Genomic DNA, 17,084 nt, shown 5'->3' with positions numbered 1-17,084 from the left:
CACATAAATATATTCAAAAACAGTTCATTAATACATTAGAATTCACTAGTCCTGATTTCATTAAAATTCATTAAACATATTTATTCTTAAAAACCCCAAGGTGGCAAGATTATTCAAGCCTATAAAACTTTCCCAGCTCAATTCTCATGTTAACTTTATTAAAACTATCCAAGTCTACGTGATGATAAGAGAGGGACAACACTAAAGCCGCATATTTATTGCTTGTTGTAGGGAGGCCAGCAATGATAGTGATGGGATAAACATGTGAAATCAACCAGGGGCCTGGTGGAACATCTCTGTCCTACAAGCCCTGAGGGACTCTTTGTATTTATTTTAAAATATTTGTATCTTGCCTTTTCTTCTGGGAAAATAAAAACAAAACAGGGCCTAAGACAATTTGTAATTCATCCAAAACTTTTTAAACAACATAGATACATAGATACGTCAACATCTTGCCAACAGAAAAACTGCCCTCCATTCTATTTCTAAAACTTAGGCCCCTTCTGCACACGCAAAATAATGCGTTTTCAAACCATTCTCACAACTGTTTGCAAGTGAATTTTGCTATTCCCCACAGCTTCAAAGAGCACTGAAAGCAGTTTGAAAGTGCATTATTTTGCATGTGCGGAATGAGCCAAAGTTAACAAAAAAAGCTCCCCAAAAGCACCTGCCTTTTCTTTCAGAAAGTCTGGCATCATTTTGGAATCAACCACAGTGTTCTTGGATGGTAAACAGTTACAGAAAGGGCAGAGATGAGGAACTCTAAAGAGCACCATTTGGCTCGAATCTGGGGGGCAGAAACTAGAGATGTCATCCTCTGGGTGGGAATACAGAGATCTGTTCTCCTGAAGAAAATTGATGCTTTGGAAGGTAGACTCTAGTATAGTACTGCAGATCACCTAGAATTACAGCTGATTTCTAGACTACAGAGATCGGTTCCGCAGGGGAAATGGTATCTTTGGAGAGTGACTGAGTTCCATCTTCCGCCCAATCATTTATAGGCTCCACACACACACCCCACACAGACACACAGACACACACACCACCCTAAATTTGGCTTGTTCCTGCTCACCAGTTGCCCTGCAGGGCAACAGGCCACCAGGAACCTCAGTGGTCCTCCAGGGTAACAGGCTACCACATTAAAGAGTCCATTTGCCCCCAATCACACCTAGATCAGTGGTGGGATTCAAATAATTTAACAACCGGTTCCAGGGGTGGGAATTCAAATAATTTAACAACTGGTTGGTTACAAGCACCATTTTAACAACCGGTTCTGCCGAAGTGGTGCAAACCTGCTGAATCCCACCACTGACCTAGATGCTACTTGCCACCCCAGTGACTTATGTGCCTTCAAGCCCCTGGAGATGACCTGCCTTTACTAATTGGACATCAAAGGCAAAATAATTACAACCCTTACTGTGACAAAACATGGAGGGAGAAAATGTCTGCAGTAAGTATTTTGCTGGTTCTTCAATCCACAGTTGAGGTTATTGATTTTCATTTACCTGCTCTTCGGGTAGCACCTAAGAATGAATAAAAAATGTCTCCTGTGAAATACAAAGAGACACAGCTCTGAAAGATAATGGGCAGAAATTATCTGGCTGCATTCAAAACATTGGCTTGGATCCCAGTGAAGATTTCCAATTGATGGAAGGTGTGACTGTGTCCTCCCGTTCCCTCTTTCTGCTGCAGACCTCAGACTCCTCGTTCATACTGTTCCTGGAGCCCTCTGCACCCAACGAGTAACATTTCAGGGGCAATTAGGGGCTGCAGGGAGAGGTGGGAGAGGCAAGAAAGTGGCAGTCTGGTGACAGAAGTTGTCCTGTAGGTGGAAACACAGAGCAGGGGCCAAGTCAGGGTTTAGACTGGGCTAACATTTGGAGCACATGGGGATCTCCAGCATGCACTGAACTTCTCCTGCATTTGTTGCAGTGAACTTCCTTTACATAAAAGAATGTGCACGATCTTGTCTTATATTGTGTAAGACCACTGACCTATCAAGGAGAGCAAAGTCTACTCTGGCCTGCAGTAGCTCTCCAAAATTTCAAGGAAAGGTCATTCACGTCACCTGCAACTCAGTCCTTTTAACTGTCAGAGAGATGCCAATGACTGATCCTGGGACCTTCCGCTTGCAAAGCAGATGTTCCGCCTACCATCAAGCCCCTTCCTCTGCACTCCTCCTCGGGTTTAATAATGCCATGACCAAGAAACAAGGTGACCAGCTGCAAAGCCATCACAGCTGGTGTCCTGTTCCTTTAATAGTTGGTCAGAAGGAGAATTTGGGCATGTGCAACTTTTTCTCCCTTCTGCATGGCCATTTGCACACACCAAATCCTTTCTTCTATACTTTTTTTTTAACAACAGAGGGCACAGTTCCTTCCCTTTGCTTCTCTTGCTTCTTCCTTTAAGAGGGATAGAGAGAGTTTCCCTGAAATATTTTATTTCCCTGGCCTGGAAGCCGGCAATAGTTCAGTGGCTGGTGCAGACAAAGTACTACCAATAAAATACATGCAGTGTTTTCATCCTGCCCGGGAACCAACCATTCAAGCAGCCACATCTCCCCTTTGCCATTAAACATTGCTGGAAAGGATTAAAATATTAATGCTTGTCGTTTATGTGAAAATTAAGCCAATGCATCACTGCCCAAACAGTGGCTTGTATATGTGGTATTTTGGTCCTGGAGCAATGCTCAAGGCAGCATGAAGTCAAGGGCCACCCCCAGTATAAATCAGCATTCAGGACTGGAACCCCATCCTCTGAATCAACTTAGGTCTGATTTAAAGGTGACTCCGGCTGAAACAAAACAGTGTACCCATGGTACTTCATACTCACGTAGTATCTTGTTTGAACTGGGTTGCTACTCATGCAAAGCTTTCTTTGCAGTAGAGGAGACTGGGTGTTATGCTAGCATGCTAAATAAGCACGTGTAGCCATTTTGGAAGCCCTGACCTGGACGGCCCAAGTTAGGCTTGTCTCATCAGTACAGGGTCAACATACACCAGCTAGGACTTAATGGCATTTTATACACACAGAGAGAGCTATTTCGCAAAGGTAGCAGTCCAGTTTAATGGAGACACTGTGTCAGAGCCCACATTTTGTCCTGCCAACTTCATGTATAATCTGGTCTCAGCACTAGACAATCTAGATTGCCAACCTCCAGATGGGGCCTGGAGTTCTCCCATAATTACAACCAACCTCCAGACTACAAAGATTAATCCCTCTGGAGAAAATGGCAGCTCAGGAGGGCAGACTCTATAGCTTCACATCCCTCCTGAGCTACCTCTTTTCCTAAAACTCTACTTTCCTCAGGGACCACCCCCAAATCTCTAGGAATGTCCCAAGCCATTTTCAGAGATAGGGAGATGTCTGCCCTCTCTGTCAGGAAAACATCTCCCCTGGCTGGGGGGTGGGGAGAAGACAAATCTTACCCATGGTGTCCAGTCTACCAATGTATTTAGCCTCTTCCTGCCTGTTTATCTATACCAGGGGTGTCAAAGCCTGAGGGGCGAATCCAGCCCCTTAAGAGGGATTATCAGGTCTGCAACCCATCTGTGGCAACCTCCCCCCCTCTTAATCTGGAGCCAGCTCAACAGGCCACATCAGAGTAAGAGGGGATCCTCAACTGGCTTGCAGGCCTGATAAGCCCTTTCAAGGCCGCCACCCACCCACTGTGGGCTCATCAATCTAGGCACTTTCCCCCATTGCCATTCTGGGGCTAGCTGAGGTAACCCCTTCCAGGGCCCGGTCTGACCAAGTCACATTTACATCATAACCAGCCCTCTTAGCAAATGTGTTCAACACCCCTGATCTATACTAATACATTTCTGGCATTAGCAACATAATATGTGCTATGTTTTATGGCAATAAGGCTATCGGATCCTCTTGCTGCCCTAAAATACACATTTTAAAATGTCCAGAAAAGATGTTTCATGTCTTCTTCTTTTTTGAGATCCTTCTCAAACTATAGTGACAGAGTGCCAAACTCCATGCCTCTCTCCTTCACAACAAGGCAACGAAGCTCGGCAGGAGATTGATCAGAACTAACTCAGAAACGAAAGGGGGGAAATAATAAATATGCGCAGCTGCTTTGAAAACCTCTGCCTACTCTACAAATATATCAAATTTTATGTCAACACTGAGAGGAAAGATGTAGATCTTCCCGCCTACCAACCTCCTGCAGGCAGTCTGAAGACACGCAGCAATGTCTGACAAGGTGGAAGAAAACAGCTAAGCTGTAGAAATGGACAGAAACAACTTGAGATGCTTAAGAAGAAGGCTCCTTTCAAACGTCTGAAAGTTTGATTGTGGTGGGTTTTCCGGGCTCTGTGGCTGTGGTCTGGTGGATTGTTCTGCCCCCCCCCCCCAAGTGAATCTATTTTTGGTGCCCTGTACTTGGCTAGGACAGAGTGGGGGAGACACAAGCCAGGTTCAACAGTTCTTACAATGGGTTTATTACTTGAGAGAAACAAGACCCTAACTCCTCCCTTGGGTCCATCTAAGTCAGAGTACTTGCTTGTCTTGAGCAGGTTTGAAGCTGTAGTCTGTGTCTTGCTGCTTGAGGGAAGTAACTAAAGGCCTCCTTGCCATTCCTGGAATAAATGAAAGTACACACACTTTTTGTGTGGGAAAAGTTGGCCATAGCCATTTTATTAACAAAAATTGGTTCAAGGTAAACAAAGCGTAAGGCGCAGCATGAGGGTCTGATCTGTGTGCTGGACAGCACGAGTGCTGTCCCCCAGACACCTAAAGTGCACTTTTTCTCCAACCGCAGCCTGCCGATGAAAAAATTATCACACTCCTGGAGCAGCTACTTAGAAGAGATTCCAGATGGGGCGGTTGCCACTTCACATGAAGACTCTCTAGCTGCCAGGAGGCTGCCAAAGCCCATAGAAGCCCACGTCATTGGGCAGGTTACCCCTATGGCTTGCTCCACCCCAAATCTCATAAGGAGGTTCCAATAAAGGCGGAGTATTTTTACCCACTGACACCCAAGCTAAAGATCCAGTCCCTGATCATGCAAACTGCCAACCCTCTAACAAAACAGGCATGCATTAACATAAAGCCAAACAGGGAGAGGTGGGTGGGCAACAATTGAGCTCCGGCAAATGGGGAGGTTGTAGGCCAGGCCCACCCTTATAAAGGCTGCCTAGGCCCACCTCCCCACAAACATCCAGAGCTTGGCGTTACTGCCTTGGCCCTAGGGGCCATTGAAAAAACCTCATGACGCACTTGCGAAGCTTACTGCAAGGCCACCAGGGAAGGTGGCAGCCACCAAGGAGGCTGTCCCTTCCCCATCAGCAATGGCGGCCGTGGTAAGTCACGGCCGCTTCTTTCTCTTGGTTGCTTTCAAGAAAGTCCACTGTGTCTTGCTTCCTTTCAGTTCTTTCAGTCTTTGTCTAGTTCTAACTGCTATTAAACTTGACTTGTGCTCTATAGACCACCATATACTAATATGGATGTCACAAATATTCCGGTCTCCAACTACCCTTAGCACCTCACTCTGACTGACTGTATGGAACTAAAACAAAGATTGCTGGGTAAAGAAAGGAAATGTCTTATTGGGAAATGTCTTTAAGGGACAGGGGCTAACTAAAATACCCTCCCTTAGAAGACTTAACAATGAACTAAAACCATGCTAACTATGGGGAAACTAAAGATTAATGGGGAAATAACAAAAGCCTCTGTGGGGGCCTGACATGGATCTTGTTCCTAACATTTTGCCTGCATCTGTGGCTGGCATCTTCAGAGGCGTATCACAGAGGGAAGTCTGTTACACGCTGTGTCCAGTGAGAAGGGAATGTTTTAGTGGGGTATAAATTGTCATGTCCCCAGGTGGGGAACCAATCACTAAGTCTTTGGGCGGAACTTGCTATGCAAAGGTGTGGTTGATAGTATAGTATTGCATAGTATGGTATCTGAATAGTATAGTATAGTATCTGAATGTTTGTTTGAAGCTGAGTGAGTTCTGTGCCACTCTGTTGTATCACAGAAATGGGAATGATTGCAAAAGGGGGGGGAGGGATATCTAGACAGCAGGTTAGATGAGGTTACATTTTCAACGTCACCCCCAATTCCAATTTTAACAAGCCTTTTTTAATTCCAAACAGATAAATATACTTAGCAATCAATTACCATGTTATTAGCTGGTTCCTAGAGTATTGCAATGTCCATGTGGAGAGAGAGGCGGGGGTGGGGGGAGCTGGAATCTATTGTGAGGGAGATGATCAGATGCATCCTCTTGCAATTCAGATTTCATTAGATGTGTTTACAGCTGGCCTGTTGTTTTGTCATTTGCCAGGAAAGGAGAAACCAAGGAGCCAACAGCTATTGGAATGACAAGAAGCAAGAGACGCGGGGGCGGGTGTGGGGGAGATAGCAGAAACCTCATTTTGCCCAGGGAAACTTCAGTGCTTTCAGTTAATCAATACTGCAATTGCAAGAATGGGGAGGGGTCAGGCAGGAAGTGCTAGGAAATCATGAATGCTTTAAGGGATTTGAGGGATACCAGGATTTTTTTTTTAAGTTAAGGACTCAGTGCAATAAATGTGGTGCAACCTAGGATTTTCTCAATGGTCGGGTGCTAGAGGGACCCAGAAACACTTACAGATTGCTTGGGATTTGCATAATGTCCTTTGAACACCTCAGTAAGCAGCTGCTTGGAAAATCTCTGGCAGAGAAACTTCTATAGATGAGAGTGAGTTATTTTTCTGCAGACGCCCTCAGATAGCAATTCCGTTCCCAGAAGTATTCTGAGCTCCTGACATCTCACCTTAAACTAGGCTGACCAGCCGTCCCGCTTTTGGCGGGACCGTCACGCCTTTGGACAATTTGTCGTGCGTCCCGCAGGTTCTACAAATTGTCTCGATTTTTTGGGAGGCTGCTGCACTGCCTTGGGGGTGCAAGGCAGTGCGGCAGCCTCCCGTGCGCCCGGACGCAGGAGCACATGGCCTTCTGGGGCTTGCCGTTTGCCACTCTGTCACAGGGCGGCAAATGGCAAGCCCCAGAAACCGTGCGCTCCTGCGGCCGCGTGTGCGCGCATGCGGCCGCTTCCCCGTCCCCGTCCCCGTCCCCGTCCCCGTCCCCGTCCCGGATCTCAAAGGTGACCATCTGGTCACCTTACCTTAAACCACACCAGTGACTGCAGGAACATTGGTATCTCTGGAACATGTCTCACAAATGAAGCACTTCTCTGGCTGTTGAAGGTTTTCCAGACTATGTGGCTGTAGTCCGGTTGTTTGAGCTCCTCGCATTTCACCCACATCTACGGCTAGCATCTTCAGAGGCATGTAATAGTAAGATGTGTTCCATGCCATGGAGAGAAACACATCTCACAAAGAAATGCCTCTGAAGATGCCAGATGCGGGTTGAAACTTTAGGGGCAAAAACTACCAGATCATGGCCACGCAGCCCGGAAAACCCACAACAGCCAGTCGATTCCAGCTGTGAAAGCCTTCAATGATACAAAGCACTTCTCCTTTAAGTGGGAAGCTGATATCCTCCTGGGGAACTAGAATGCAGCCAGCAATAGTATATAAACCTTCTTCCAGAAGACCATGCTTGGTGACTTGCCTGCAATTCCCATCCAAGGATGCAACATCTCCATCCAAGACTCTTGCATGGCACATGGTGCTCATCTGGCAACCACTCTCAGAACCACCATTTTCAAGGTTCCAGATGCTCCCCACAGTCTGATCTCTGCTTCCCTGCTGATGTCAGCCTTGAGCACCAGATGGCAAGAGGATATTGCCATATAACTGTGTTGTCACTACAGTGACAGTATTCTTATGGAGAGGATTTAAAGAACCACTTACCATGTTCAAGTGCTGATACTTCCCTGGAGAAGAGAAGCAATGTATGAGGCTGGAGGAGGAAGATAGATGTTTTATTTTATTATATATTGGTGAATGTTTTCCTTCTTTAATTCCCTTAACACCAGAAGTGGGATCCAACCAGTTCTCACCACTTCTCCAGAAGTGGTTACTAATTTTTTCTGAGTGCCGAGAAGAGGTTACTAAAGAAACCTCCCTGCCCAATAGGGACTGGAGGTGCGTGTGTGCGGCGGCACCACTGTTTGAATCCCACCACCATCGGAACCTGTTATTAAAATTTTTGCATCCCACCACTGCTAAACACCCCCTTATACAGAAGTCCTCACTCAGCAAGCTTTGTGTTTTCTCAGTCCTAGCATAGCGGGAAGATAAACAGCCCTACAATTCCCTCCAAGGCCAAAAGGCAACCCACACATTTTTTTGTCATGTTATGATGGATCACCAAAGGTGGCTTATCGTTGTAGGGAGTTCAGAGTTGTGCTCAGCAAAGCTAGAGAGCTGTTGTATGGAAGGCTAAATATTCAAGTCCAGAATGACAGACTGCTACAAAGACAAATCCATAATATTTCTCCAGCTTTGCCACCGGCACTAGATATATGTACTCCAACAAAACCTATTTCATAGGGAAAGAGATGACTTTCTGACACTCATCCCTGATCAACTGCTGGGCCTGTTGTGTTTCTTGGGAAAATTTAAAGACACATGTGAAAAACATTTTGATGGTGAGGCTGTTTCAAGTTTGAGCCTTCCCCCAAAAGGGGGGATGATGCATCTTGTCTCCAACACACATATTGGGTTTACGAGGTACCCACAGTTGTCCTTCCTTCAATTGTCTTCACACTTGATCAAGTAAGCAGCTGGAGAAAAACTGGGGAGAGGGCATAACAGACGCTATGCCATCACTTCTGGGATTACCTAGAAGTGACATCACAGCATCACAATGCTCTAGGAATTTCCCCTAATCTCTATGGCTTGAAGATTGGGGCAAGTCCTAGAGAATTACAGAGGCTGTGATGTCACTTCTAGCTGATCACTTGGAAGTGACATCATAGCATCCATAAAGCTACCTTATTTTAAGGCTCCATCCCCTGAAATATTTCAGGACACAGGCTCAGGGCTGGCAACACTATCACATGTGTGTAAGTGTATATGTGTGAACACAAAGGACTTTTTCAGTGATTGTCCGTCCCGATTTTTTGGAACTAACTTTCTGCCACATAAAGCTAAAGTTCTGTTCCAGTTTTCTATAGCCAGTCAGGCACTGCTGTTGTGACAGCATTTGAATTGGGCCCAAATTAAGTTGCCAAGAAGCCTGGAGAAAAATGTGTCTCTTTAATAAAAAGTACTGATGTGCAAAAATGGATAGCTGAAGATTTTCATGGAGGTAAACAGCATCACCTGGTAAATAACATCCTGTGAAGCTTCTCAAAAAGAGACAGGATCTTGTTATAATATATCACAGATCCTCCCCCTTGGATGCATGTAGTTTCTTTGCTACCACACTACCAACCCAGAATAACTACCGGTACTTACTTTCTCCAAACAATAGTCGAGGTCATTCTCTTTGAAAACCAGAAAGTAGCTTAGCAAGACCAACAATTACACAGCACTCCTATTGCACAAAGAGCTTTGAAACTAAAATCAACCTCATAACTGCCTGGGGCTCCTAATCTCCTATCTGGGGCGCCTATTTAGGGGGAAAGGCACAACATAAATATACCAATAAATGAATCCCACTGTGTACAGGGAGAAACCAAATCCAAACTACCCAAGACCCACATGTGAGACAGGACAGAGCTAGGCTTTAAATCTCTTCTGCAAAGTTCTATCAGTGTAGCCATATTACCTCTCCACAGGCTGATCTTGTATGGATTATTTTAATTTAAAAACCTATCCTGATTAGAACCATGGAAGATGGGAGCTTACAGAGGATTCCTGCCGGCTAGAGGGGAGGAGCTGCAGGTTGGGTTGGGAAAACATGAAGATTTGGGGGAATGGAGTCTGGGGAGGTCAGGGTTTGGGGAGGATAGGGACCTCAGTGCGGTGCAATTCCATACAGCCCACCTACCAAAGTGGCCATTTTCTCCAGGTAGACTGACCTGTCCCCTGGAGATCAGTTGTCATGGCAGCAGATCTCTAGCCAGCATCCAGAGGTTGGCAACATTAGGTGCAGGCCATAAGAGTTCATGAACATTAAAGGAAGGGACAAAAATACTGGTTTTGGTGATGAACAATTACATATTTTCCTGTGGCGTGCTGTTCATATGACTGAACCCTAATTTACCACAGACCTTCCTTGGGATGACTTTTTAACTTAGCTTATTGTCGTGTGGACTGTTTTTGCAATGCCTTAACCCAGTGATAGGATTCAAATAATTTAACAACCGGTTCCAAAAGGACTCAGTGGTGGGATTACACCAGTTCTCTGAACTAGACAAAAAATTAGCTACCGGTTCTACCGAATAGGGGCAAATAGGCTGAATCCCACCACTGCCTTAACCCCCTCTGCAGTGGGGGTGGGCTCTTCATACACACAAACACAGACCTACGAGTCTGAGGTTTGAATCCCCACCTTGGGCCAATCACACACTCTCAGCCTCATCATCCTAACTGGGTTCCTCCACTATAGAGGAACACAGGATATAATTGAAGTACATAACTAAACACTCTTCCAAGTTAGTGCTAAAGTACTGAGTGGAAGGAGGCCGGGGCACTCCTTCTTATGCAGACCTCCAAGGGACCATTTTTAAGGGTAGAAGCCTTCTTGTCATTGTGTGCAAAGCTACAGAAAACTTCAGAAAGAGAGACAGCAATTAGTTTGCTGCCTAACTTGGAATCATATGCATTTAAAAAAAGACTCCCAGAAGATTAGATTTTCCCCTCCCTCCTAACATCTCAGAGAAGATGCTGCAGACAACACAGTCAGAGGAGAGATCAAACAGCATCAGTAGATTAGAAGAGACCAGAATAGCTTGAACAGAGAATGCCTGCAGTCTTCAGAAACAAAAAAACATTCCAAAGTCCAAATTCCTGTCATGCTCAAACCTTGAAGCGATGTTGAAGCTTAGATGAAGCTAGGGAGCATGCAGGGAGCATGCAATATTTAGTAACCAGCAGTAAAGCCCATTGTATGAACAAATACAATGGGCTCTAGAAAACTGTTGATGGGTTAATGGCGTCCACCAAGGGGGCCAACCCCTCCTACTTTTCCAGCACAGATAACAAAAACCTAGCCTCATTATTCAATGAAAAAAGCTTACTTACAGATTCCGCTCCATCCAAACACATACAGACATGCTCCCCCAACTTTACAAATGGACCATTGGGGGATTCGCCAACACACTCATACACACATAGACAGGCTCCCTAAGTTTTGAAAACAGGTTCTCCTTTCTCAGATTACACATGCACGCACAGAGAGAAAGAGATTCCTCTAACTTTGCAAACAGGCTATCCCTTCTCAGATCCCCCCCCCCCCTCACACGCACACACAGATAGACTTCTCTAGCTTTGCAAGTGGGCTCTCCTTTCTAAGATTTTGCCCCACCCTCACAATCACAGACAGGCTCTTCAAAGTTTTTCAGAGTTCACCACAGGGACCTAGTCCTAATAGGGAAAAGCATACCATGGGGGCGAAATGGGGGGTGGGGAGTATGGCTTCCTTCTGCACATTTCCCCTTTTTCAAGGCTTGCTGCTGCCAGGAAGAAGCAGACCATGGTGGAAGGAAGTATGGCTTCCTTCAGCAAGGGCTGCTGGAAAGTGTAGTCCTTGCCCCTCCTGGAGGAGATAGAATCTGGGCCCTCCCGGGTGGCCAAGGACTACACTTCCCAGCAGACCTCAGTTTTTCTGGTTTGTCGTTGAGAACACACTGCTCAACTGTATAGTAAGACTCCTTGTGTTCTGTGGTTAGTTGCCTCCTGTGGTTGACCTGTCCTCTGTCTTCTGACCCCACTTTTGTAATAATACCTTTGTCAAAACCTCACAATTAACACCAGTTTATTTCCACAAGGACAGTTTTGTCTACATTGCATGCTCCCACTCAAAACAGTTTCTTCTGTATGAGGAAGCTGTTTTGAATGGGAGCATGCAATGTAGACAAAACTGTCCTTGTGGAAATAAACTGGTTTAGTTGTGAGGATCTGACAAAGGTATTATTATGAAAACATGGTTAGAAGCCAGCACACTTGTTGGTATTTACAAGTGTCTGTCACAACCTGTCATGAAAGAGTTAATTATTTGTTTTTGTGTAAACATGATGTTGAGGTCACATTGTAATGAGCTGATCCATTGATTAGCTACTGATCAGATTGAAAAGCCATTGCTTACATGTCTCTATGCACATATACCAGAAGTTATAAAGTTAACTTGTTTCTTTGTTCTCACTCAGATGATGACCACTCAGACAACTGTAAAGATGTATCAGTGTAGTACAGTATTTGGTTGTTTTATCTCCATTTTACCCAACCCTTTTAGCTAGTAAACTTTTATATAATACAACTCATTAGTATCTGCATCTTTATTGGGATCTGCTAAACTCTGCTAGTTACATATGCCTACTAACAGGACCCATTGACCACAGAAGGAAACGAACCACAGACCGCAACTTACAAGGAATTATTTTTGTATCATTGTATTTGCTACATGATTGCAATATTGTTTTGACACATACCAGAGAATCACTGTGGTGATCTTCGTAATTATATCATACATTGATTGCGGTAAACACTGTGCATTTTGAATAGTTGTATTTACTGAGTAGCCTGGACAGTATTGCTTCTTGTTTTGACCTCAAAATGGTTACCATGGTGAGGCATGGTCAATCACAAAATAATGAGAGGTTTCAAGCCAAGCATCCTCCCATAAGAGAGGCAGCTCTTTCCAAATGGACACTCCCAACAGATTATTTATTTATTTATTTATTCATTCATTTTATTAGATTTGCATTACGCCCTTTTCCCACAGGTCTCAAGGTGGGTCCCAACATAAAACTTAACCAATTAAATTTAAAATACAACATCACTATAAAACCAATTAAAACAGTTTAAATATAATAATATAAGCGCCCAACGAATTGGTAAAAAACTGATTGTAATATATACACCTTTCTACCTTCTTCCCCCTTCCACCTCTTCCCCCCCCCCCCCCCGGATGCAGAGGGGATGCCTCCTGGCTGTGCTGGGTGGTGGGAGCTTCTGAAGTGTCTCTTGCTCTAATGAAGAAGAAGAGGAGGAGGAGGAGGAGGAGGAGTTTGGATTTATATCCCCTCTTTCTCTCCTGCAGGAGACTCAAGGTGAAGGAATGCCAAAATTGGCACTTTGCTTTGGAGAAGAGGCAAATGAGTATCTGCGAACAAATCAACTGGCACCATAGTACCCACGGGCATCCTGTTGAAAATCACTGCACTTTATAGAGTTGCCAACCTCTGCAAGGAGTTCTCCTGGAACTAATTCTTCAGCCTATAAAGATCAGTTCACCCACAGAAAATGGCAGTTCCAGATGGGAGAGTCTATGGCCCCTTCCGCACACGCAAAATAATTTGTTTTCAAACCACTTTCACAACTGTTTGCAAGTGGATTTTGCTATTCCGCACAGCTTCAAAGAGCACTGAAAGCAGTTTGAAAGTGCATTATTCTGTACGTGCGGAATGAGCCAAAGATATACTATAGATTCTAGGTGAAATCCTTCTGCAAATGCCCTCCTCTGCAGACACTGCTCCCATCTCTCCAGGAATTTCCTGCCTAGACATGGCAACCCTCTTGCACTAAAGCTTGGTCAAAAAGCTCAAAAGTTAAAAAATAAAGTTTTTACCAGATTTCCTGTTGAATGAATCAGCCGGTGGCAAAAGATCTATTTCAAGAACCTAGAGGAGAGAAGACTGCAGTTGCAGGAGGAAACCTCTGTGCCAGCCATGATGAGCCACATGTATGTATGTATGTATATATGTATGCATGTATGTATGTATGGCATGCTTGAAATATCCGTTGTTGCTCAGATTGCCTCCAGTCATATGCCTCTTTCATTTTGCATGGTGTGTTGACTGTGATTCCAGGCCAGAGTGCCCATCGTGCCTGGGGAAAAATTTCTGTGCCCTGAAAAGAGGCTTAGTAGCTGAAGCTTTTCATGGCACAAAGGTAGATAACATCCCCTAGTAAATAATATTCCATTATGCATTTGTTGAAGAAAGAGCAGTTTTCCCCCAGGCATTCGGTATCCCCAGGCAGAAGGGGGGAAAGCGTGTTTTGTTCTCTTTATGTGGGCTGCGCTAGATTGTCTCTTAATTTTTCATTTTGCTAACAAGAGAAAACATTCGCTGCTGTGAGTGGGAGTCTTGCCAAAACTTTAGCATCAGCTGCTTTTAGAAGGTGTTAAAGCAAATGAGGCCAATGCATTGTGTTACTTGGAGCCTGATTCTCACATGGGACAAGGAATGAGATCTTTTGTGGCTATTCTGCAGAGGTATATTTAGCACTTCATGGGAGAAACAGTTAAGTCCCAGTTTCATCCTTCTTATCTTATACACGCATACTTATAAAGGTGGAGATACAATTCAGAGGCAGAAGAAGTGCTTTGCACCTTGGTTTCAATCCCCAGCATTTTCAGTTTATAAAGGATGTGGTAATGGGTGATCTGAAAGAATTCCATCTGAGGTTCCAAAGGTTCTATTCATTTGAGGGTCAAGAGGAAAATGAAGGATATTGGAAGCAAGGGAAATTGCATGCTTAGGGGCCCAGCCTTCTGTTTCCTCAGCAACAATTCATTCTCACGGTGCCACGACAGATGCAGGGGGTGATCAGCAGTAACTTGTGCCTGCCCGCTGCTAATAGCTGTGCATACACACACAAACCAGCTTTTACACTGTGGTTGCTACATGGCAGCTTGTGAACCAGCTCCAGGTTGAAAGGTGATAGGCCAATAAATAAATGGAATTGCATAGCATTGCAAGGCACCCAAGACAGCCTTGCAATTAGTCAAGTTAGGTGTCACTAAAGACAGCAGACCAGAAAGCAGACTTTTGGGAGGCAGCTGACTTCAGAAGTCCCCTGTGATGCAAGCTCCATTGAAATGAATGAATTGGCTGGCAACAGGGGCCCAACCTCTGTGAATCCATGGGAGGGTTGGGGGGACACCTTTCTGTGCCAAAGCAGCCAGAGATCAGTTTCATGATTCCACGGCATTATATAACCTGTCCTTCAATTCAGCTGACTATACCCCAGAGCTCTTCCCAGATTGCCTTGCTGGAGCACAAGTTAGGCCTCTTTATTATCTCTGCTGCCTGTCCAGTCCAGTCTTTCAATTTCCACTGTTTGCCTGGTGGTGATCCTGATTCTGTTTGGGACTCACAGACTTGAACTAAGAACCTCATGGCCTGGGGCTGCCACCTGACTTGGTAAACTAGTGAGGACTAAGTGCTCTACAGCTACAGAGACTACCTCAGTCCCATGAAAGAAGAAGGCCATCTGGTACACCATGTGTTGTGACAATGACTCTTTTACTTCAGAGCTCTCTTCAGCTCTCTTCAGAGCTGATGTATTTCTCCAATCCATTCTTCTGTTGCTGTATTGCCATAAAGGAATACACAGCACGGTAAAGAAACAGGGCTATCTCCAGCTGCAGCAAGGTCATGGGACAAAGGCCAGGTTTGGACCCCCCCCTCCCTCCATCCTGATATACTGTAAAGGCTGAGACAAAATCACAGTGAGAGCATTGCCTGGCCAAAGACACATATGCACTAGGCTTGGTCAATACCCTAGAAATTCGGTAAAATTCAGATTTGGATTTATTCGGGCATAAAATTATCTGTATGCTCGAATGAGGCAATTAACATATTCGGACATACCCGAATATTCAGGTATAAATGAAACATTCGGGTCTGTCTGATTTTTTGGAGTATTTTTGATGTTTTTTCACATTTTGGCCTGCAGGGGTTGTACTTTTAAAACTAGCAGCACCAAAATTTCAGGGTATCATCTGGAGACAGTCCTGATGATACCACCTGAGTTTGGTGAAAATCAAACTAGTAGCCCCCGTCTCCTGTTGGCTCCCATTTGCCCCCCCCGAACCAAACTTCACCAAACTAAGGTGGTATCATCAGGAAAGTCTCCAAATGATACCCAGAAATTTTGCTGCGCTAGCTTTAAAAATGCACTCCCTGCAGGCCAAAACATGAAAAACACCAAAAAAAGCCCGAATATCTTGCATTCGGATTCATTCATATTTGGCTGATTTTCACCCGAATATGCTTGAATTTGCTCAGATTTGGGCTGGATCTGGTATTTGTTTCATCCGAATGTCCAAGCCTAATATGCACTAAAATCAATGTTCTTTGCTAAATTCTTGGCAAATACAATCTGAATTCTGCGGTTTTAATGAATTGTACAGTCAAAACGCATGTGTGTGTGTCACATTGTATATCATGCTTCTTTTAATTTCAAGTAAAATACTACGTTGGATCCCAGTGCTCTGCTCTTGCCTCCTGGAAGTCCTACTGAATCCATGCTTAATTTTAGCTTTTGTTAACCATGTTAGCTAAATGAAACCTACATGTTCAGAGACAGCATATCTCTAAGTAACAAAGACTAATACGTGAGAATAAAGAATGTATTCCTCTGGTGGATCACTGTTCAAAACAGTGAACTAGATTACCTTTCAGTCTGTTCCAGCAGAGCAGCCAGGGGTGGGGGTGGGGGACGCAAGAAGAGACAGGCGCCTTGAGGTGGTGGCGGACCCAGGTCAAGACACAGGCAGGAGATCTAGCAGGCAAGCTGGGAGTCGGAGGTCAAAGCTTACCAGAAAGTACACTCGTGCCCAGGCAGAGCCAAGCGCAAGGCAGGGTTTATACAGAAGATCTTGGCTATGAGGCTGGGATCCTGTAAGAGCTCAATTTTCATGAGATGCTGATGCCTCCATCTTGCAGAGCCTTCTGCCATACCTTGCAGCAGTGCAAGCACTTCTCCTTTGACTCTACAGCTGTAGCCTCTGACTTTGCCTATTTTGAGCAGCTGGCTCATTACTCGCTCTTCTGATTCCTGAAGGCTCTCCCAACTGCACTACATCAGGCTCTGCCTGAACTGCAAGGAAGGCCTTGAAACTGCTGCCTGAATTTCCTTGCAAGGAGCCAGTCCTGAATGCACAATGTCTTCAGGCTCAACATCAGAGGCATCAGTGCCCAGGTCAGTGCCGAGGGGCTGGCTCATGATACCAGGATGCACTCCTCTGCCACCATAAGTCAACTGCAACTTGATGGCAAAAAAAGA

This window comes from Sphaerodactylus townsendi, linkage group LG12 (assembly GCF_021028975.2).
Source record: "Sphaerodactylus townsendi isolate TG3544 linkage group LG12, MPM_Stown_v2.3, whole genome shotgun sequence".
NCBI classification, from domain to species: Eukaryota; Metazoa; Chordata; class Lepidosauria; order Squamata; family Sphaerodactylidae; genus Sphaerodactylus; species Sphaerodactylus townsendi.
Note: the sequence above shows the minus strand (reverse complement) of the source record.